Here is a 20,160-nt window from a genome sequence, read left to right on the forward strand (position 1 = left end):
ATTGGACATTTTCCACTTTCCAGGGTGAACGTGTGGACTTCTCTCAAGCAGACAAGCCTCAACAGGCTGCTTCTTTGTCCTTGCCCTTAATTTTTCTTCTATTTGCCTATGTTATTTAACTGTAAATTTCAGAATTCTGTTGCATAAATGTGTCTTCCATAAATGTGTCTTCCATAAATGCAAATGGAGGTGCACATTAAAATAAGCCATAGTTAAACATTTTTTAGAGATTTTTCCACTTGCCACTGATAAGCCCTCCCAAATTGGCAATAATATATGGATTTCGCTATCCATAGGCAGGCAGCTTTGCTGGTATTTATCATGATTGATAGTGATAATTTTATTAATTAATTTCATAGCATTTTGAAGTGTTGCAAACTTTCTCGGTAACAAACAAGGCCCTACCCTGAGGAACTTTGCAGCAAAGGTATGTCTGATAAAGAATATTGAATTAGACTGAGATGTGAGTACGTAAGGTCAAGCTTGCTATTCTGCTTTCATACAACTTCTCCAGAAACTCCCACAATAATAAATAATAATGATTACCTAATTAACTGTAAGGCATAATAGCCGCTTTCATCCAAGATCTTAAAAACTCTTTGAAAGATGGATTTTTGCAAATGTAGAACTGCAGCGCAGGGATGAACAGCTTGATTTCTATCAGACAATGTGGAACTTGCCAAAGGGATGGATACACAGGGGAGTGTGTAGCAAAGAGGGATTGAATTCATGCTTCTTGCAGCACTGTCCAGTGCCTCATTTTTGTGGGAGGTTGTGCCACACAGTTCACAGAGTCACCAAACATCCTTCCCACAGTGTGCCTTCTTGTCTGCCTTTCTTCGTTATGTGACCCAGAGCCCTGGGTAGTGTCTTTCAGGAGTATCTTTGAGACAGGTACTCCTAAAAACTTGGATCTGGCTGTAGAGGGATATTTATTCTGAGCAAGAGGGTTGTGTGCTCAGCACCCAGGGAGCAGCCTCACAGGATAACCTCACACCTGCAGATTGCAAGATCAGAAAGGTTCTGAGCATGGTGCGCCCTGATGGCAAATGCACAACTCACACAGAGTCATGCAGGCAGGCAACAATGTGTAGAGTATCTTGAAACATTTGCAGGATTAGAAAAAAATATTTACTGCTGGTCCCTTTCTAGACTGTTCTGTTTTTTTAAAAAGACATGTGGAAGCAGCTTCTCTAATACAAATGTATTTACTGTAGGTTTTCCCTCCCCCTTGTCGTTTCTGCCAAAAGAACTGGAGAGCTGTGGTCAATGGCGTTGCTGAAGGACATGTGGGCTGACAGACAGTAAGTTTGCTACGGCAAATACTGCAGTCTCTTCCAAAAGAGGCAAAACAAATCACATGTTGTCAGTGGTATTGCAGGTCAAGCATGAAGTTTTGCCAGCTCCCCCAGTCTGAGCAGAAAGAGAAATCCAAGCAGTGAAGGGAGACGGAAAAGATGGCTGACTGACTAGCTGCCTGCTCAGAGCTGCCTGTTTAATTTAGTTATCTGCTTATGTCTATTTTGCTTTTTTTTTTTTTTTTTAACGCACACAGTCCCCCAGTTTTCTAATATTATAGTGAGGAGTTTCATTCTGTGCCCAGCATCAAAGCTCTCCCCATGGTGGTACATATTGGACACCATTTTTCCCTTCCCTTCTTACCAATTTATTGCATATAGTATCAGATTTGAAACCATTACCTTATGCCCAATGATTTCATGCTGTCTGGGAGGAACAAGAGTGGAGAACACCCTTAATCCCTCTTCCTCTTGGCCAAAGAGGTAAAAGAGGAAGGGCAGTGTAAAAGAGAAAGCTGGTCTCAGCTGAAACCCTCTTTTCCCTGCTTCATCTCTCTCCCTTCCTGCATCTCCTGTCCCTTCTCCCCTTCTGCTCTATTGCCTGCTCTCTGACCTGTGCTGTAGTGTGCCGCTGGTGGCCTTGCGCTCTTCTCCCCTGCCTTTCCTCGCTGTCTGGGACAAGGTGCTTGAGAGACTAGGGGCCCCATACAACTGGCAGAGAAGCCCGTGGAGTTGTTCCTCCTCTTTCCAGCTGTGAATATGGCCCAAGAGGCTTCTAATCACTTTCATTCTTTCTGCGCACAATGAGTAGAGCAGCAGAAGCTCACAACAGGGGAAACGGAGGGAGAGAATTGGCAGAGGAAGAAAAGGATGGGAGGAGAGAGACGGGCTTCTCTCTTTATGCATGAAGCTGGAGACTTCCCTGTTTGGGAAATGATGGCCCTCTGACCCATGGAGTCTGTTCCCTCCGGTTCAGACAATGTGCAGATGTTCTGCCAGGCCTTGCTGCACCCCTTTTGCAGCTATAAAGCCTTTACATTCAATTCTATCAGGCTGGCTCTTTCCCAAAGACATTATTCACATAAGAAAGAAAAGCACTTTGCAGTGCTAGAGCTGTTCATTCCTCGGGAAGTCCTAGAACTTCATGAGTGGAAGGCAGAGACTCTCCAGGAGACTTTAGAAAAGCCATTTGTCTCCAAAATAATCTGGGGCAAGAAAGCAGAAAGTATGATCAGACTCACCTACAGGAGCAAGAGTTTGAAAATATACTGGGGAAGTAAAAGAGGTTAGGGCTGGGAGGGCAAAAACGTTTTGAAGAGACCTGTGCTAAGATGAGAGCCTAGAGGTTTCTGGCATTGTACTGAGTTAGTACTTCATGGTGTTGTGCAAAGTTGAAGGGCAGGAGAGGGGCTTTGAATGGCCCCATTTGGAACTTGTCTCTCCTTTATTCTCGCCCTGTGGGGGTCCTTGGCCTACCGGTCAAATGCATGGAGAGCAGCTATCTTCGGTCCTACTAACCTGTGCCAAGAAAAGGGATAATGATGGTATGAGCAGGGTGTGTGTGGGGATGGTTGGCTCTGCTCAGTGAGAGAGATATATCGGTGAACAACTAAGAACAGAAGAACATCCTGTAAGTGTGTGTGTCTGGCAACAATGGGGTAAGAAAAAGGCAAATATTTCTAGACCAGCCTTATTTGGTGGAATTCCTAGGGTCATCCATGGAGAAGGATGGGAAGCAGCTGTAGAATTACAGAAGAATGTGTACCTGGAAATCCAGCACTCCATTTTACAAGGAAGCAGCCCCTCTTACAGGGGCTGTGCAAATGCTTCCAGCTTCCTGATCTGTATGGAGAGCCTTGATTTGAGAGCTTTTGTGGGGGGTGAAATCTCATGGCTGTGCTGCTAGCACTTGTTGGAGCCTGGGAGAGCTGTATGTGTTAGATGTAAAAGGTTTTCAAGGTGCAGCAGGCCCAGAAATGCTTCCCTCCATGCATGCATGAGATACTGTGATTAAAAATGCTCCCACAGAGAGGAAAATAAAAACAACAGCCCAGGAACTCCTTGAAGACAGATATTTATGTCCTAAGTTGTAAAACTAGCCAAGCTCCCCAAAGAAACAGCAGTAACAGAATTTAGCTGTTGGAACCCAAAGATGCATTGTTCTGATTTAATAATTAATGTGGCGTTAATTGAGGCTTTTACTGAACTGAAACAGGATAAAAGAAACCCGCCAGTCTGGACGCCATGGTTCTCTGAGAACAAGTTCATTCTGTTCCCCTGTGACCCCCTCCCCACTCCCTCTGCCGCACGCCGCTCCCCCTTTCTTTTCCCCCCAAATGGGTGTGGAGCGTGACCGCTTCTCTTCTGTACACAAAACAAGGAGGCAGGGAAGATGGCCACAGAGGCATCTGGGCGTGGGGAAGGGGAGAGCTACGAGGGAACCAAGGCTGGTGGTGAATGGAGCTTTCCTCCTTCCCTCTCCTGGACCATTGTTTGACAGGGATTTTCCATATATGCACTGGCTTGGGAATTACTGAGCCGTGCAGCAGTCACAAAGAATGCCTCCAAAAGGCAGCAAAATGGAGAGAGACACAGGGAGAAGCTGGCTCCATGTTATCTTTAAGAAAGTAAATAATGACATGGGTTTATGGCTTACAATTTAGTGCTTTAGAAGTTGAGTCACAGAGAATGTATCCAGAACAAAATGGCTTTTAACCCCTTGGAGTATGTGCAACGTGAATAAATACTACTTAGTTCTGTTGGGAAAAATGGTACAATTTTGGTGTCAGGGCTGTCAGTTACTAGAGAATGGAATGATCAGAGAACATTTCAGATTAGGGCATGGCTGCTAGTTTTTAGATTCTCTGGAAGAAAGGCTGGAGTGGCCTTTATCTTATTGTAGTCAGTAGAAGTCTTTATACCAATTTCAAGGACCTTTGGATGAGAATTTATCAGCCTCTGATGAAGGAAGAGCCATTTTTTGTAATTTTATTTCTGATTATAACAGTATTGGGGGAACATGAGGTGCTAGGACAGATGAGTCTTGGAGTAGATCTGCCCTAAATTCTGCCCATGCAGTCTCCAGCCCTGGGTCTATGTTCCGTGGAAGAATGTGGCCCTTGTTTCAGCCTGCTGACATATTATGGTATGTTAGTAGAGAGCTGAGGGAGTTCTGCCGATACGGAAGGGGTAAAAGAAGTGTTTCTGAGAAGGAATGGCTCCTCTCTCTTGATTCTCCTTTCCTTCCTTTCGCCCCCTTCTTTGTGGGGCTCCTGCTACTTTCATTCCACCCATCATCATCCTCTTAGAAACCGGAGGAACAGCAACAACTGTTGGAAGTCCATGAAATTGTGACTGCTTAGGAGTTTGCAAACCAGACTTTGAATATTACCACCAAAACTATAAGCCCTGCAACTCCAAGCCACCAGTGGTGTATGGTGTGGGAGGTTCAGACTCTTCTGTCCCAAGGACTTGCTTTGCAGATAGCTGAGCTTCTGGGATCCAATTAAGCCTTCTCAACACGATCCCTCTTACAGGATGAGGGCACAGAAGTCAAGGGAACCCAAGGAAACTAGGAAGACCCTACTATTTAGCCAATTCTTTTTCTTTTTTACTAGGTTTGGTGAGGAGAAGGGAAGCAGGAGCACTGCCTGGGACTCAAGACTGAACTGGATTTTTGTTCAATAAGCATTCATGCACATGCAGAATCAAGTTTATATACAGACATTGAAAGTGTTTTACCTTCTTCCTCATCCCTATCCTGTTATTCGAGTGGTTTATTAGGGAGCTCACATAGTAGTGGCTAGAAGAATTACTTCAGCAATGCTAAGCCAGAGTTCAGTTCTCCCTCACTTTCCATTTTCAGTTGCTGCTTTCAGTGTTCCAATTAAGGCCTCTGTGTTTTGCACCCCTTTGCACTTTCAGCCACCAGTCATCCTCTCCTCTAACATACTGCAGAGGAAGGAGTGCCTTAGCATTCATTTTGCTGTGACATTCCAGTTGAGGCCTTGTTGCCCTAGCTGGAAGTGGGATTATACTGGAAATGTGGGAGGACCTTTGCCCATTTTCCCATTTCGTAACTGCTTTTCAGCAACTGCCTCTGAGGTGGAACTTTTTATTTAAGTTTTCCCTTCATTATTCTAGGTTCACTGAACACAGTGAGTGAAAACTCCTGCCTGGAGCACAAAAGCCTGCAAAGCAAAACTCCTCTACGTTGCTGATGCTCGACGGGATCATCAACAGGAGTGAGGTATGCAACACTTGGGATTCAGACTCTCTCTTTGGAAAAGGGAATGCTGGAACATTGGGTCGTTTTCCCTCCAAACGAGTGGGGTGACATGAAAGATTACTAGGCTTGCAGAAAGTGCTTTTTCACCACCTCTAAGTCCACACATCTATATCTGTAGCCCTGAAAACCACCTAGGATGTCATCTCCAACGTATATGCTGTTCTTAGAACGCTTGTCTCCAGACCTCTATAGAGTCTTCATGCTGGAGACAGTTACTAGCCACCTTGAACCTTGACCAACTTGTCTGAATATATATTTTAGAAAATTAAGTGTATCACATGTCTACTACAAAGCAAGCACTGCATGCACATTCGGGAATCTACTGCACTCCCCCCTTCTGCTCTGCATGAATTGGAAGGAGTTAGGGAATGTTGCCAATGACAGAATTTGCATGGAGAAGCACAACGGTAAACTGCTGCTGATGTATGTGCTACAGATGTTGGTTTGGGATCTGGTAGTATACAGGACGTACACATTCTGATTATGGAATGGGGACTCTTTGGATAAAACTACACAGCCAGTTAATGTACCATCTAAAAACTACTTTTATACCCTGAAGAGATTAGTGTCTGTCATTTGGGCTTTTACTTTAGAGTCTAATAGCTGGAGATCTAATCCCTTATTCAGAGAAGTAATTATTGTTCATATAAATAGGTCTGTTGGAGTCAGCGAGCGGAGCTCACTGAGGGAGGGATAGTCAGTTTTACCAATCCAAGTCTCTACAGCATTGTCCAATGTGCGATGCAGTACTTAGTACATATAGGAATGGTGTTCAGTGGTAATCTGTGGAAATATTCAGGTTTGGGTGCTGACTGAGGACATAGTCCTTCACATCTACGTGTGATATATGTGGCCGCATCAGCCCCTTCTCAATGATGGGTTGGATGGCAGGACGTGGTTCCTCCTGAAACCAGTCTTATGCAGGGTGAGCCTACTTTGGAGCTGGGATCTCAATCTTCAGACCTCACAGGTAGTTGCTGCTAGACCACCTGACAGGGTTTTGATGAAGCTGGAGCTGTAGTTTTGCCCACTGAATAGAAATATGCATCAAGTTTTGGGTTCCTTCATTTTTAACTGCTAAATACATTAGGTGTGATTTCTGTGGCTTGAAACAAGTGAGGTTGGCAGGAATTTATAATGTGTTGTTCTTTACTGCCTATACCAGCTGGGTCTGAAGGGGGTCCTGCAGCACTTGCACCCTTATCTTTCAAAGAGCATTCCTGGCAATGGTGCTGGGGTTGTCATGCCAGGCCAGGAAGCAGACGTGCAGCAGCAGAGCTGTGATTTCTTCCTTCCTCCCACCTCCATGTGGGGGAACTTCCTCAGCCATCGTGTGAAAACACTGCAGCACACAGCACCTCTCTGAGTGTGGAAAAGGGGATGCTGGGCACTTGGAGAAAGAGGAAGGACCATGAAGAACAAAAACTGAACATAATCACACACTTCTTGAGGCTCACGGGAACACAGTATATAGGTGCCTGCTGCAAGGTAGCACTTTAGGTACATCCCTGGTCATTAAAAAGGGATACTTTTTTTCTTCTGAGCGTGTGATGCATGTGGGGTTCAAAGAATAGAAAGGTGTGTGGGATGAGGGTCTGGTTGTGGTCATTGTTGCCAAAGACGACAATTTAAGAAAAAAAAAAATAATAAAAATTGCAGCTGGGTGCTATTATTATTTATGTGCAATCCCATAGTAGCCAGAAGCCTGTATCACAGATTAGAACCATACCGTAACAGCTCCTCTACGGCTCTTAAATTCTCGTGATTGTGTTTTCATTTCTGGTTTTAGTTTTGCTGTTTTTGTTGATGCTGGTTTGGTTTTTCACTATTGTCGCTTCCTCTGGAGATTTATTGATTCTGCATTTGGGTGAGATTTTGAACTGCAGTTGGTGCTGCTTTAGCTTTGTTGCCATTTAAGATAGTAAGCTGGTCTAATTCTGTTCACAGCATACTGGCTTCTATAGGAATGGAGTTATGCCAACATTGGTAGTTTTGGAAAATCATTTGCAAATGTGTGCCAAACCCCTGGAGGGTTTGACATTTAGAAACATAGAAATTAGAAGAAAAGAATGGGTCCAGTGATCCAGTTCCTAAGCTGTTCATTGTATGACCTTAGGCAACTCATGTAATTTCTTTGTGCCACAGTTTATCTATCAGAAAAATAGGGATAATATCTATTTATCTCTTGGAATAGGTTGGGAAATCTAATAAATGTTGGCAATAAGCTTCTGATCCTGTAAAAGTAACGGAGGACAGCAAAAGATGGTATTGTACAAATCCATGTTTCATTTTCCATGTAATTGACATCGTTATGGTGCTATTTGGAATTAAGCTGATGCTAAATAGTTCACTGAAACAGAATTCAACAGACTCTTGGTCCTGGCACGCGGGAGGTTCTAATGTGACTTAAATTCAGAGTTTCTCTTTCATTTGCTTAGGCAGTTGAATTAAGTCTTGTTGGGCATGCAACCCCAGACAGGCCACATTGTATAGCTTCCATGGATCACCCTTCCTTGCTCTCCATAGTACCACCAGTCTTCTCTGTTGTAGGCACACTAGATAGAGCCCTGGGGGCCACGCGTAGGTTGACCAGGTGGCCTTTGACTGTGTCCTCTGTCTTTCTGTAGGTGATCCTGTGGTTTTGGCTTAGTGAGTGTAGAGAAGGGCATTGATCGTGCTGTGCTTGTATAGGAAAACTGGTCCATAAACAAAATAAATCGCAGACCCAGCTGGAGTTGGAGCTGTGAAAGCAAGCAGCACTGGAAAATGAGCCTTGTTTAGGGAGATTTATTGAAATGAACCGTATACTCACACCAATATGTATTATCTCTGTGTGCATGCTTACCTGTACCTGTACATGTGTGTGTATTAGAAAGGTAGAAATCTAATGGTCATAGAGGAACCATATAAAGCTTTAGGGAAGAAATGAACATAAATGACAAGGAAAGTATTTCCTTCCCTAATGAGAAAATGAAAACAAATTTCAAAAAAAAAAAGAAGTTAAAAAAAAGAAAACACATACATGTACATTCTAAGAACCGAATACCGTCAGCTGGACTGGAGGTGCAAAGAGGGGACATATCTGGCTCTCAAGGCTTTCTCAGGACTGTGATCTGCCATTCCCCTCGAACATCAAATTGGATGAGGAGAGCAGATCCCAGATGAAGTCTCCTTCTCAAGGTCCCACAGACCTTATGAAGGGCCCAGAGGGAACATGTACATCAAAGAGAAACAAGCAGAATCATGCCAAACAGGGGGAGAATTTAATTCAGGCTTTGAAACACCCAAAAGGGGATTAATATCCATAATTTAAAAAAGAAAAAAAAAAATCTCCTGTCCATTAGAAAATCCTTTGCCTCCCTGCAGGAGAGAGGAGACTGGGAACTGAACAGAATGTAGGATATAAGAGCAAACTGTAACCCAGTGAATTAGTCTTAACTATAGCGAAAACAGCACTTGTGTAAATGAGGCCCCTAAGGGCCGATAACCAAGCAGTAAAATGTTACAGGAGGGAAGTAAGTCAGGGCTATAAACCTGGGAAGTCAGGACTGGGTAGCCAGTATCTGGAGCATAAAGCAGGCAAGATTAAAGGATGACAGATGAGGGCTGGGAAGGATGCATGAATCCTTACCAGCATAAGGATTCCAACTCCTGTGGCCTAAAGACAGGCTTGTTCCTCTGAGCACCGCGAGGTACTGCAAAATGACTGAGACGCCCACTGAGAACTTGTGAGGAGAGTAGAAGAGTGAGCGATGGATGATAAATAAAATAAGGAAATATAATCAAATCAACATTGAGTGTATTTGATTTAAGAGGACACCAATGAATAGAGAAGGGGAAGAAAGCAGCAGGGTGAGAGTTGCTGTTGGATGGGACTGTGGCTTGAGTGAGATATAGTGCAAGCCCTAAATTATCATCATCATTATTTTTTGGCTGGGCTGTGTTGTGACATCAATACCAATTTACACTCTGGGTGAGTAGCACTTACTACCTTCTTGTCTTCATAAATTGTGCATTGTCCTTATTTATTTGCTTCCCTGTCCCCTTCCTCTCCTCCCACACTGCCTCTCTCCTTCTTTATAAGCATAATGGGGATGGTGTATCCTTGCTATGTCTTTGATGAGTTTGACATTTAACCCCAGTTATGGATCCCCAGCTCCACTCTCTTTTGTGCCAGGTATGGGAATGTTCAACTGGTATTCTCTCTTGTGAGGAGGATGGTGTGTACAAAAGGAGGCAAGGTTGGCATTACTCTTGATAGACCTGTTAGCAAGTGATTCTTTTATCATCATGCGGCTGGTATTTCCGTGATGCTTTGTGTTCCTGCTGTCTAGCCAGGAGTAGACATGTTGGCTATTCTGAGTCAAAGCCTTTTTCCTGACATCGTGTGGTCTGCATTTAAAGGTCATAATTTTTATACTTGCTTTCTCTTCAAATTTAGTAAGCCACCTCATATTGTGAAGTCCACAAAAGCACTGCTGTGGCATCACAAGATATCTTGAAAACCACCTTCAAGCATGGAAGAAGCAGGTTGCATCATGGCAACCTCAGCAGTGCCTGGAAGCAGGTCTGCTATTTTTGGTATGTCCATAGGACAGAGCTACTCACTCTTTTCACTGTGTGGACTAAATTCTAATAGAGAAATCATTCTGCAGGTCACCTGCCTTCCCAGGGCATCCCTTTGATGCCTATTGTAATGTTAAAAAGACAGAGCATCTGTTGTTTTTCTTCAAGCATAATATAGCAGCTGAGGGGAAAAAAAAAAAAACAAACAACACATTATAACACTGACCACATTATCTTAGGTACCTACAAGATGTATCTTTCTGCTGTTCCAAAAGAGCATAGTTAGAGAGAGAGAACCCATTTGATTATATATATATTTTTTTTCCCTGTAAATCTGTGTTGGAGTTTTCATCCTGCAGAAAACACAGCATTGAGAAAGGCAGCGTGGGAGAAGCATTAGAGGACAATAAAATCAAGTGTATCCCAAATAAAGATCAGGCTTGCACTGTAAACTTCATGGAACTTTTGTAAAAGGGTTGGGAAGTAATCTGAATAGCCAACAAGTTGGAGAGTTTGATCGTGGGTCTCAAGAACAGTCTATTCCAGACAAATGAATAGATCCCAGCTACTGTAGAGTTCTCAGAAATTGGAGACCGGCAATGTGCCTGGCCCGCTGTCGCTCACCATCCCCTTTCTCATCTCAAATTGATTAAAAGATTTTCTTACTTGCTCTTTTGGCATGAACCATCTGTCTTGAGGAAGAAGATGAAATTCAGTTACCACATTTCCTTGGAGGAGGAGGACTTTCACTCAGCTGATGACCTTTCTGGAGTAAAGTTGGAGACGTGGCAGTCGTCTGTCTTTGTTTTCCTTCTACTCCTTGTACTCTCTCTTTTCCTCTGTAATGCTGGAAAGAGTAATCAGCTTGGTGTAGCAGAAAGAAGATGAAGTGTCTATATCACGTAGATGCCATATAATTTACCAACTTCTTTTGTCCCCCATTGTGCGCTAAGGACTAAAGGATTCCCAGGTTGATATCCACAGCCAGGTATGTAGAAAGGAGCCCTGCAGAAGAGATAATGTGCCTTATAGAACACTGCCTACTTTTTTATAAGTACCTTTGAATACATACAATTAAAAGGAGTAAAAAGCATGCCCAGGATAGTGGGGGACTTTTTCTCTGTCTTACTACGAGGTGAGGTTTTTGGGTACTCCTAATCATTGGTATAAAGGAGGGTAGGACTGCAACGAGGGAAAAGAGGAACAATGTCTGTCTGGGTTACTGGTTCAGGTTCCTATTATCCCGAGGTCCAAAAGAGTATGAAGGGTTGAGCTGTGCATTCCTGGAACCACGTGGGTCTATGAATGGTTAGCTGTTCTTGCTGTAGCCTGAGATCTTACCCCAGGATTTTTAGCTGATGATGTGACTTTTGATTTTTTTTTTTTTTAAATATTAATTCCCACTATGTGACTTTGTAGGACAAAGGGTGTCTGTAACCATTAGCAAGAATAATTATGGAAGGAGAAGAAATCTTGATTTGGGAAGCTGATAAGCTGTCATTTTATGTCAATCAGCAGAGATGCACTGGTTTTCACTGATAGTTTGTGCTAAACCACTGGATTTTACACTGAAACAGCTGAGTTGTGCACATGTTCTACTGTTCCGGCTTTGTGACGGGGTCAGTGACTAAATGAATTAGAGAAAGTCCAATTGGAAAGTGAACGTGTGCCAGCTCCCTTTTTCAGTTTCATTTGAAACTCTGATATAAATTAAACTGAAATAAGTCTGGTTCAAAATGAGAAACCTTTTCAGTTGCTTAAAATCACACCTTCAGTTGATCTGATATCCCTCAACATATGAGCTAACTCTTAATCTCCTTATGAATTGAAGTTTGGCTGTCAGAGGGGCAGATGGTAAAGCTGAAACTAAGTTCTCAGAATTACCTGGTCATGATGTTGTAGTGGAAAACTCTTGGCTGTGGCATGAGTGTTAAGAAGTAGAATAGAGCTCATACTGACCGGTTTATTTTCAGAGCATGGTGTCCACACTCACCCACTCAAAGTTGTTCTCCCACAACAAAACCCGAGGAAGAGGGTGGTAAGACAACAGCAGCATGCCGTGAGCAAGTACTCACATGCAAAATCCCATTTAATCGAGGGGATTTCTGTCTGTGTAAGCACCACGGTTGCATATAAGGGTGCAGAAAATGCAGAACTAACAGCAGTAAACTCAAGAGAGAGAGGGAAGCAGAGCGGGAGACCAAATTCATTTGGGAACGCCTCAGTCAGTGTGTGTTACTTCATTCGGCACAGGTGCCGGGTGCCGGGCAATGTCGCTATCAGGAAAAGGACAGAGACTTCTATGCTGAAGGCTTACAGATTTAATCTAACAAAACCTGTCTCCTGTTTGCAGTAGTAACTCCAGTTCACAATCTCTCCTGTCATATTCTGCACGTAGTTGAATGTTTATTGCTATATACAAGAAATACAAGGTTTCTTCCTGATTCCTGTATGATCAGTTCATGTTCTGATGCTTATAGCCAACGGAACAGAAAGTGGGGAATTTGCTTTCTTTTGAGAATCCACTTTGCTGAAAAGAAAATAGATTCAGATAATATGTAAAGAACCTAAGTGCTGGTGCCTGCCTAGAGGAAACAGGCAAAGGGAGGGGCAGACTGAAAAAAAACCCCCCGACCTTATTTAGGGGTAGTAGATTTAATAATCTCTAATGGAATTACTGGTGAGTAATCTACATGCTCATCTCTTTCCTGTAAAGGGTTTTTTATTTGGGGGGGGGGGGTCCCCCCTCTCTCTAGCCTGCCTTCTTCTGCAGGGAATCAGTATGTCGACATTCTCCTAGGACAGCAGCTGCAGGATGGCACCCTAGCTGTAAGGTCGTGCCCTTCCATAATGCATTATGAGACAGCGGGTTAGAATACGCTTAACCCTGTACAGGTGCACAGGGAAGAAGATGGATGCAAGGAACTTTTTACTGCTGCCTCTGTGCAGGCGGCAGAGAGGAGGCACCCTCTCTGAAACTCCTTTTACACACTGTATGGTGCGGTGGGAATCTAGTCCAGCCTAGAATGGAGTCTAGCCCCAGGCACAGTGCCTTGGGGAACAGCTGCCAGCGTTGAGTCCTTCTTTAGCTTCCCCACCCGCCCCACATAAGCAGAGACTTGCAACTCTAGCTTTTCCTACAGCACGGAGTTGCGATAATGCAAACTAATTGCCAGGATGCAGCAAAGCAAGCTGAATCGCCTGCCAAAAGGATACAGCAGTTCCTTCATTTCCATTTTCTGCCTGCACAAAGGAAGAGCAGGAATTAAAATCCTGGGGAGCGCTCGCACCCTCTCAGGCTGCAGCTGAATGATGGAAATATTTGGAACTTCACTGCTAGCTCTGTGGTTTGTTTGACTTGGGGGAAGCAGGAGACATAGACCTCCCTAGTGCCCCATGCAGAATAACATGCCTTTCCTTAAACATTGCTTTAGTAAATATTCTGGGTAAATACTGGGTAAAAACTGCCATGTTAGATTTTTCTGGAGGGAATTTTCTGGGATTTGTAACTAGTCTTGGTGACAAGGGAATCTCCCTATAGATAATGACATGAGAGCAGTGTCACTTCAGTTCTTATTGATGCTATGGTCTTGGACAAATATGAAAGAATAACTTGGCAAGAGGTGGTGATTTGGTGGACAGTAGATACCACACACACACTAAAAAGACATAAAAAAACAGCAGCATTAACTTTTAAGTTTGGATTTTCCAAGAATGAATGTTGAGCAGATGAAATATGCGATTAGTTTGCTATGTTAAAGGACTGCACCCCTTTTTGTTTGTTGCTTGTCTGCATCAAGAACTTATTAGATTCATTGTTTAATTTTAATTGGTATTACAGTAAAATCACTCCTCCAATTTTATTTCTGAATATCAATCCATCTAACACGTCTGTACATGAATGGCCCCATTGTATTCACTAGCATCAGTAGTTAGTAATTCTTAGCTGGATTAAATCATGAGGCCCTGATCCTGCTCACAGTATTGCATTATGGGTAATTTTACTCAGGGATTAGCTGCACCAAGCTTTGTAGACTCATCTGGGTGGAGTTGTTTGTAAACAACAAGTATTTGCTAGACCTGAGGTATTAATGAATTCAGTGGTATGGCTCATTTACTTTAATATTAAGCATTTCTATAATGCTGAAAATTTCAGGCACTGAATGAGATAAGGAGCACCTGAAAGGAACAGATGTATTTGGGCATATTTTATCATACAGTTTTTGTATGTGAAAGATGCTTAAACTAAACTGTGTTAAGTCCTTCTCTATGGCTAAAAGTATCTAAGGACAATTAGATTATATTTATAATATTGTATAGGTGAGATCTGGTTATTCAACACACAAAAAGCATCTGAATTTTGAATGTAGGAATGTCAGGATGGGGCCCCAACCCGGATGAGTCCTAAGACTTTACCCTCCTTTGGAGTATCAAGCACTGTCTGCTGCAGGAGGCAGGATGAATGCTGAACTCCTTGGAGCAGCGCTGTGATCTAGAGGCAAATCTTCCATCCTTCTACAAGAAGCAAAGCACAACTTTCAGACAAATGATAAACACCCAATAATTTGTGCTTCTAATAGAAATGCCAACAATCTGTTGGCTTGCCACAACGCCAGGGAGGTAATTTGCAGCAGACTCCAGGATTGCCCAGTTCCCAGACACCCGTCCTGGTTGTGGCTTCTGTGGTGCAATCAACCTGGAGCAGGGCACAGGCGTTTTTGCTGTGTCTGTAGTTGACTCACCCAAAGGAGTTCACATGGGCTTCTCACCATCCTAGAGACACATTACCTCACACAACGCTCCTGGGCTTGATGGCTCAGATGACAGGACTGTTACGTGGGCCACGAGGGCAGGTTCATGCCGTGAACACGTCACCTTTTTGCTCTAGAGGGTGAAGCATTCTGCTAATCCCCAGGTCTAACAGACCAACTTCTCCCTCCTGCCCTCCTCATGACCCCAACCTGATCTGGAGGAGCCACTCCTCCTGAAGGTCAGAGATAATTCATGTGGTGCCATGCTGTGTCATTCACGATGAGTGACTGAACTGGTGTGATGAATGGGGAAGGGTCAGTTAGAGCGCTAACCCTAGGAACAAATTTGTGGGGCCACCAGTGTCATTTTATTTAGGGTCTGCACAGAGCCCTCCAGGCTTTCTGCCTCAAGAATGAACAGCTCGTCCCCGAAAGGAACTTAGCTTTTTCCTCAGGGTTTCCTCCCCCCCCCTTACGCTAGGAGAAGAGGAGAGTCAGAAGCATTTGCAATTCTGTAAAAAATTATGAGCACAAAGGCTAGTCCATCTAATTGATAAGAAGCCTTAAATCTCGTTTTTCAAGGGTTTATAATGTGGCACTGAAAATTGCTGAAACTTGGCATTCAAAACTCATCTAGGGAGCAACTCTTTTCTTCCCATCTCTCTTTTTAAAAAAAAGATTATTTTCTCACATCATCACCTCTTCTGCTCCGCACTCTCCCCCCCACCCCCCAGTTATAATTCCTGGCAGAGTTTCTCCGGGAGCAATTGCTCATGAGGGCTCTGAGCTCTGCCGTTTTTCTCCCAGTGGGAGCTGCATCCCAGCATTTTTCTGGAATTAAAAATTTTCTCAGGATTTTCTTGCCTGAAACAAAGAACAAATGATGCGAAGGCTTGAACAGAGATTTCTGCAGTTCTGTGTTCTTTGTACCTATGACCTACGTGTTAAAGTCATGTCTGCCGAGGGCCCACAAAAACGCCTTTAAGACAATCAATTTCCATTTTAGATCAGAAATGAACCCTGTTTTACTCCACTGACTATACCAATGTAATGGAAGCCCTATAACTTCTCTAAGCTACTCTAAGATAAAGCACATATCATGCTGGTATAGCTGCATCCTTTTAAGGGTTGTACTGATAGAACTTTTCTGATAAAATCAAATTCTTCTCTCTCTCCCAAATACGATATTGGTAAGCTAAAACAACTTTCGAAGGCCTTACCTGAATTAAGAGATGAACCTAGTTGCCACCTTCTGGTTTTCAGTGTTTCTGAGCTAGCACAGCAAGCACTGACAAGGAAGAGGGTTGGGTTCCCGGGGCCAATGCGCAGGGAGTGCACTCGGTGCATTGCAGAGGCCTGAGTTTTGGGGAATACTTCGCTGCAGTGTTAGGGCCGCCTCCCGGTAAGTTGTGGGGTGGACTGAGGAGCAGAATCCTACCCATTTGATTGTAGTGCTATTTTCTAGTCTTCCTCAGCTTCTTGCCCCAGGGCCGTGCTATCAGTGCAGAGAGGAATCTCTGCTCCGATGCGATGAACGTGGCCCTTTGGGCTGAGCAGGTGAATTTCGTTACGAGGTGTGAAATTTGCCACCCCTCCTTAGGCAAAGTTTTCACTGGAGTCAATGAGAGTTTTGCCAGAACGAGATCGGCATTGTCAGGACTGTTGCTCCCTCCTGGCTTCTGCTTGCACAGCGGTATGACTAACATTCTCCACACTTGTCTCATTGCCATTTTTTATTCACCTGTTTTGGCAGGGCTAGCAGCATGTCCCTGGCCAACAGGTTCTTATACTGGGATGCACTCGGATAAAAATACCTCAGATTCTACTGGCAAGTTTGCCTGCCTCAGGTCTGCGGGCATAAACACAAAGCCCCTTTCTCATGTTTCCGTAATTCCAAAACAGCTTAAATTTTAATAATAAAATATTGCAGGTATTTACTCCATAATATGGATTAGGCCCCCCCTTAGCTGCTTAGGAGAAGCAAACATAATTTAAGTGGCAGATAGTTTTGTCATTTGAAAATTAGCTACCCTGTAGCTGAAATAACCCTTTTTTGTGGTTGTTGGCATGGAAACAAGTATAGCCTGCAAGTCCTTCTCCAGACACCTTTGTAACTCCAGTAGAAGTTGGTAGGAACCTGTGGAAAGGCTCTGCAGCTCTGGAAATCACATGTCGAATACCTCACTTTCATCCTCAAAAAGTACCTGATTTTGAAAATTAGCTTCATTCTGAAGAAGGTCTGTCTTGAAGTAGTGACCTGGACCGGTCTGAAGTCAGGATGTATATTTAGAGTTGAGGTGAAATATTTCAGGCGTTAACAGCTCCTTCTACACCGTCTGGTTCCTATGTATCGTGTAACAATGAGATCAAACGCCTCGCTGTAGCTAAGCGGACACAACTCCACTTCGATAGGTGTCATACCCCTTCATGCTAGAGCCGAATGTTGCTTGTGACAGGCTACTCCTTTCCCCAATCCTTGTAATATCAAGTAGAAGGTGACTTTGATAACCATGGTAAGTTTTGTCCCATTTTTGGATCGGCGTTAGGCTAAGTCTAGTCAGATATTTTGTAGATTGCTATGCTTAATTTTTTCTGCGATGCAAACTCACGAGAGAAAGAACATCTCCTCAATATATGACTTGATGATCTGGGGCAAAGCACCATCATGTTGTGATGAGAAGTGATGGCATTTTACTGAAATGTCATGGCTTGAGATACAATCTGTCTTTCCCATTCCAAAATGATTTCCAGGAAGGCGAAATTGAAAGTGGGACCATGATGATAAATGAGTGAGATTTTTAACTGTCTTGTTGAAATACAAAAAGCCCTTCCTCTTGTATAGGAAATATTTTTTAACTGTTTGAAAATGAAGCCAGAAGAAGGTCATCTTTGAAACCTGTCAGGTCAGACAAGGTGGTGCTTAAAACACAGTCCTAGTCCTAATGTAGTTTTTAAACTAGCTGGCTTTTGTGCGATTGCATCAGATCTTCGGATGAAGGGAAATGCTGACAGAGGGAAAAAGGCACATGCATGGGGGAAACAACCTCCATCATCTTCCTTACTTTCCCAGGAAACAAATGCATCTCTGTCTGAGGGAACAGGAGAGTAAGATGCTTGCTCCGGTTTCATCTTTTGTACAATGGAGACCCATCTCCCTTAAAGATGGTCCATCATGCTGAAAGGAGAGAGACATGGGCAGAGGAGCCAGGGGTTTGAGCCTTGCGTCATTGCATTGCACCTGGTGTTGCAAAGCCCGTGGTGGGTGGCAGCGAGGACTGGGATGAATGGATGTAGCTCTCAGCTGAGCAGTACATCCTTTTCTAGGATAAAGACAGGGAAAATTGAATCTTGAAACTATGTGCTTACTGCCAAAGCCTGTCTCCATGAAAGGTCTTGCTAGGTGTGGGGAATCTTCTGGCAGATGTGGCTTGAGGGGATGGGGCTCTGGTCGTGACTTCATCCTTTTGCCACACCACCAGTGCTCGGAGACTATTTTGTACTCAGCTGGAGCGTGGCACTTGATGATTTAGAAGACTTTTCCTATGTCTAACACCTGTACCTGTCTGTCCAAGGGACAAAACAGAAATGTGAAAATCTCGGGATGGTAGCTGTTCATTGCTAAAATATTCAGGAAAGCACCAATATGGTGCAAAATGCTAGCGATGGTGCGCTGTTCTGTGCTGGCGCAGTTTGATCATCGCGTGTACCCTGTGCTGTGTGCCAGCAACGCGTCTTGACGGCTCCCGAAGACGAGGCCGCCATGTGTGACACGGTGGTTGCCCTGAGAATTGCTGTAGGTTGGTGCTTTGTGGTTGCACGTACAGAAGACGCGAGGCCAGTGCTGTGTGCTCTGTGAACGTGTCTGGTATGCCGCTGTCGGCTGTGTTTGCACGTGCAACTTCCACGTTTTATTTTTGCTCTTTCGTCAGTGTTGTAGTAGTGCATCTGCGCCGGGTGTGTGCACTCCTGTCTCCTGCTAGTCCCTGCGTGCCCTTGCCATGCTTCTCCAGCCTTGAGTACCGTTTCCCCGAGGGTGGGTTCAGCCTGTGGGTGCGAGGAGGGGGCTCGGGGCTCCCCGCCTTACTCCGCCTGTTTCGCGGGCGCCGCTCGGTGCACGCCGGGCTGGGGGCTGCTGCCGGGCTCCAGCTCTTGGCGCTGTGTTTCCATGCTATCGCCCTTTTAAGCCTGCTCCCCTCTCCCCGCCGAGCGCCGGACGCGCCGCTGGCTGCCTGGCCCCGGCCGCCCGGGGAGCGCGTAGGCGGCGACGGGCGGGCCCCGCCGTGCCGGGCCCCGCCGTGCCGGGCCCCGCCGTGCCGGGCCCCGCCGTGCCGGGCCCCGCCGTGCCGGGCCCCGCCGTGCCGGGCCCCGCCGTGCCGGGCCCCGCCGTGCCGGGCCCCGCCGTGCCGGGCCCCGCCGTGCCGGGCCCCGCCGTGCCGGGCCCCGCCGTGCCGGGCCCCGCCGTGCCGGGCCCCGCCGTGCCGGGCCCCGCCGTGCCGGGCCCCGCCGTGCCGGGCCCCGCCGTGCCGGGCCCCGGGGGAGGCAGCGGCCGGGGCCGCCGCGCTAATTGAAGCGTGTCGGCGGCTCATGGCCGTCTCGGCTCCGCTGCCAGGGCCACTCCGACCGCGGCGGCGGCGGCAGCGCCCCGGGGGGGGCGGGCGGCGCCAGCCCGGGCCGGCCCCAGGCAGCGCTGCCGGAGCCCACCCCGGCCGCGCCGGGCCCCCCGCCGGCTCCCGCTCTGCTTTTTCCTCCCTCCCGTTCTCTTCTGCCCCATCCCCGTCCCGCTGGCTCCGGCGAGCTGCCGCGGGTGGCTCGGCTGCCGCCGCCGGCCGCGGGGGTGCCGCCTCGCTGGGACCCCCGTGCGACCCCCGGGTTCTGGCTCCTGGAGGAGATGCCAGCGGAAAAGAGGAACCCCCTCCCCTGACCCCCATCCCCTTTGTTAAGTAATGCTGCACGGTAAACCGGTCCCGGAGATGGCGCTAGGATTAGGGCAAAAGCTCTCTCCCTGGCTGTTTCGATTTCGTGTAATCATATTATTCACAAAGTCCATCCGATGTAGGGCCGTACACGTACAATATAATAGAGTATTGTTTTGTCTCCCTGCGGATTCACACACAGTACCGAATAGACACCTTGAAATGTTACACATCTATAACATGTATTTTTTGGTACCTTTTTTCCCTTAAAAAATAAAGTGTGTAGTCACCATACAGCTTAAAAGAGAGCCTCTTATGAGGGGTTTACAGGTCTGTAGGAAGGG

General features: G+C 45.6%; 1 protein-coding gene across 1 annotated transcript in view; it reads left to right on the forward strand.

The window, feature by feature from the left end:
• The first annotated feature begins 1,237 nt into the window (after positions 1 to 1,237).
• The window catches only part of SAMD11 (sterile alpha motif domain containing 11), a 181,368-nt gene continuing 162,445 nt past the window's right edge, over positions 1,238 to 20,160 (forward strand). Inside the window, exons 1-2 of the mRNA XM_087755097.1 lie at positions 1,238 to 1,304; positions 5,442 to 5,547. The gene's annotated coding sequence lies outside the window, so the exon portion shown is untranslated. The remainder of the gene's footprint in view (positions 1,305 to 5,441; positions 5,548 to 20,160) is intronic.

The sequence above is a fragment of the Nipponia nippon genome, unplaced genomic scaffold, assembly GCF_047370975.1.
Source record: "Nipponia nippon isolate SJK-2023a ecotype South Korea unplaced genomic scaffold, ASM4737097v1 scaffold_19, whole genome shotgun sequence".
Classification (NCBI taxonomy): domain Eukaryota; kingdom Metazoa; phylum Chordata; class Aves; order Pelecaniformes; family Threskiornithidae; genus Nipponia; species Nipponia nippon.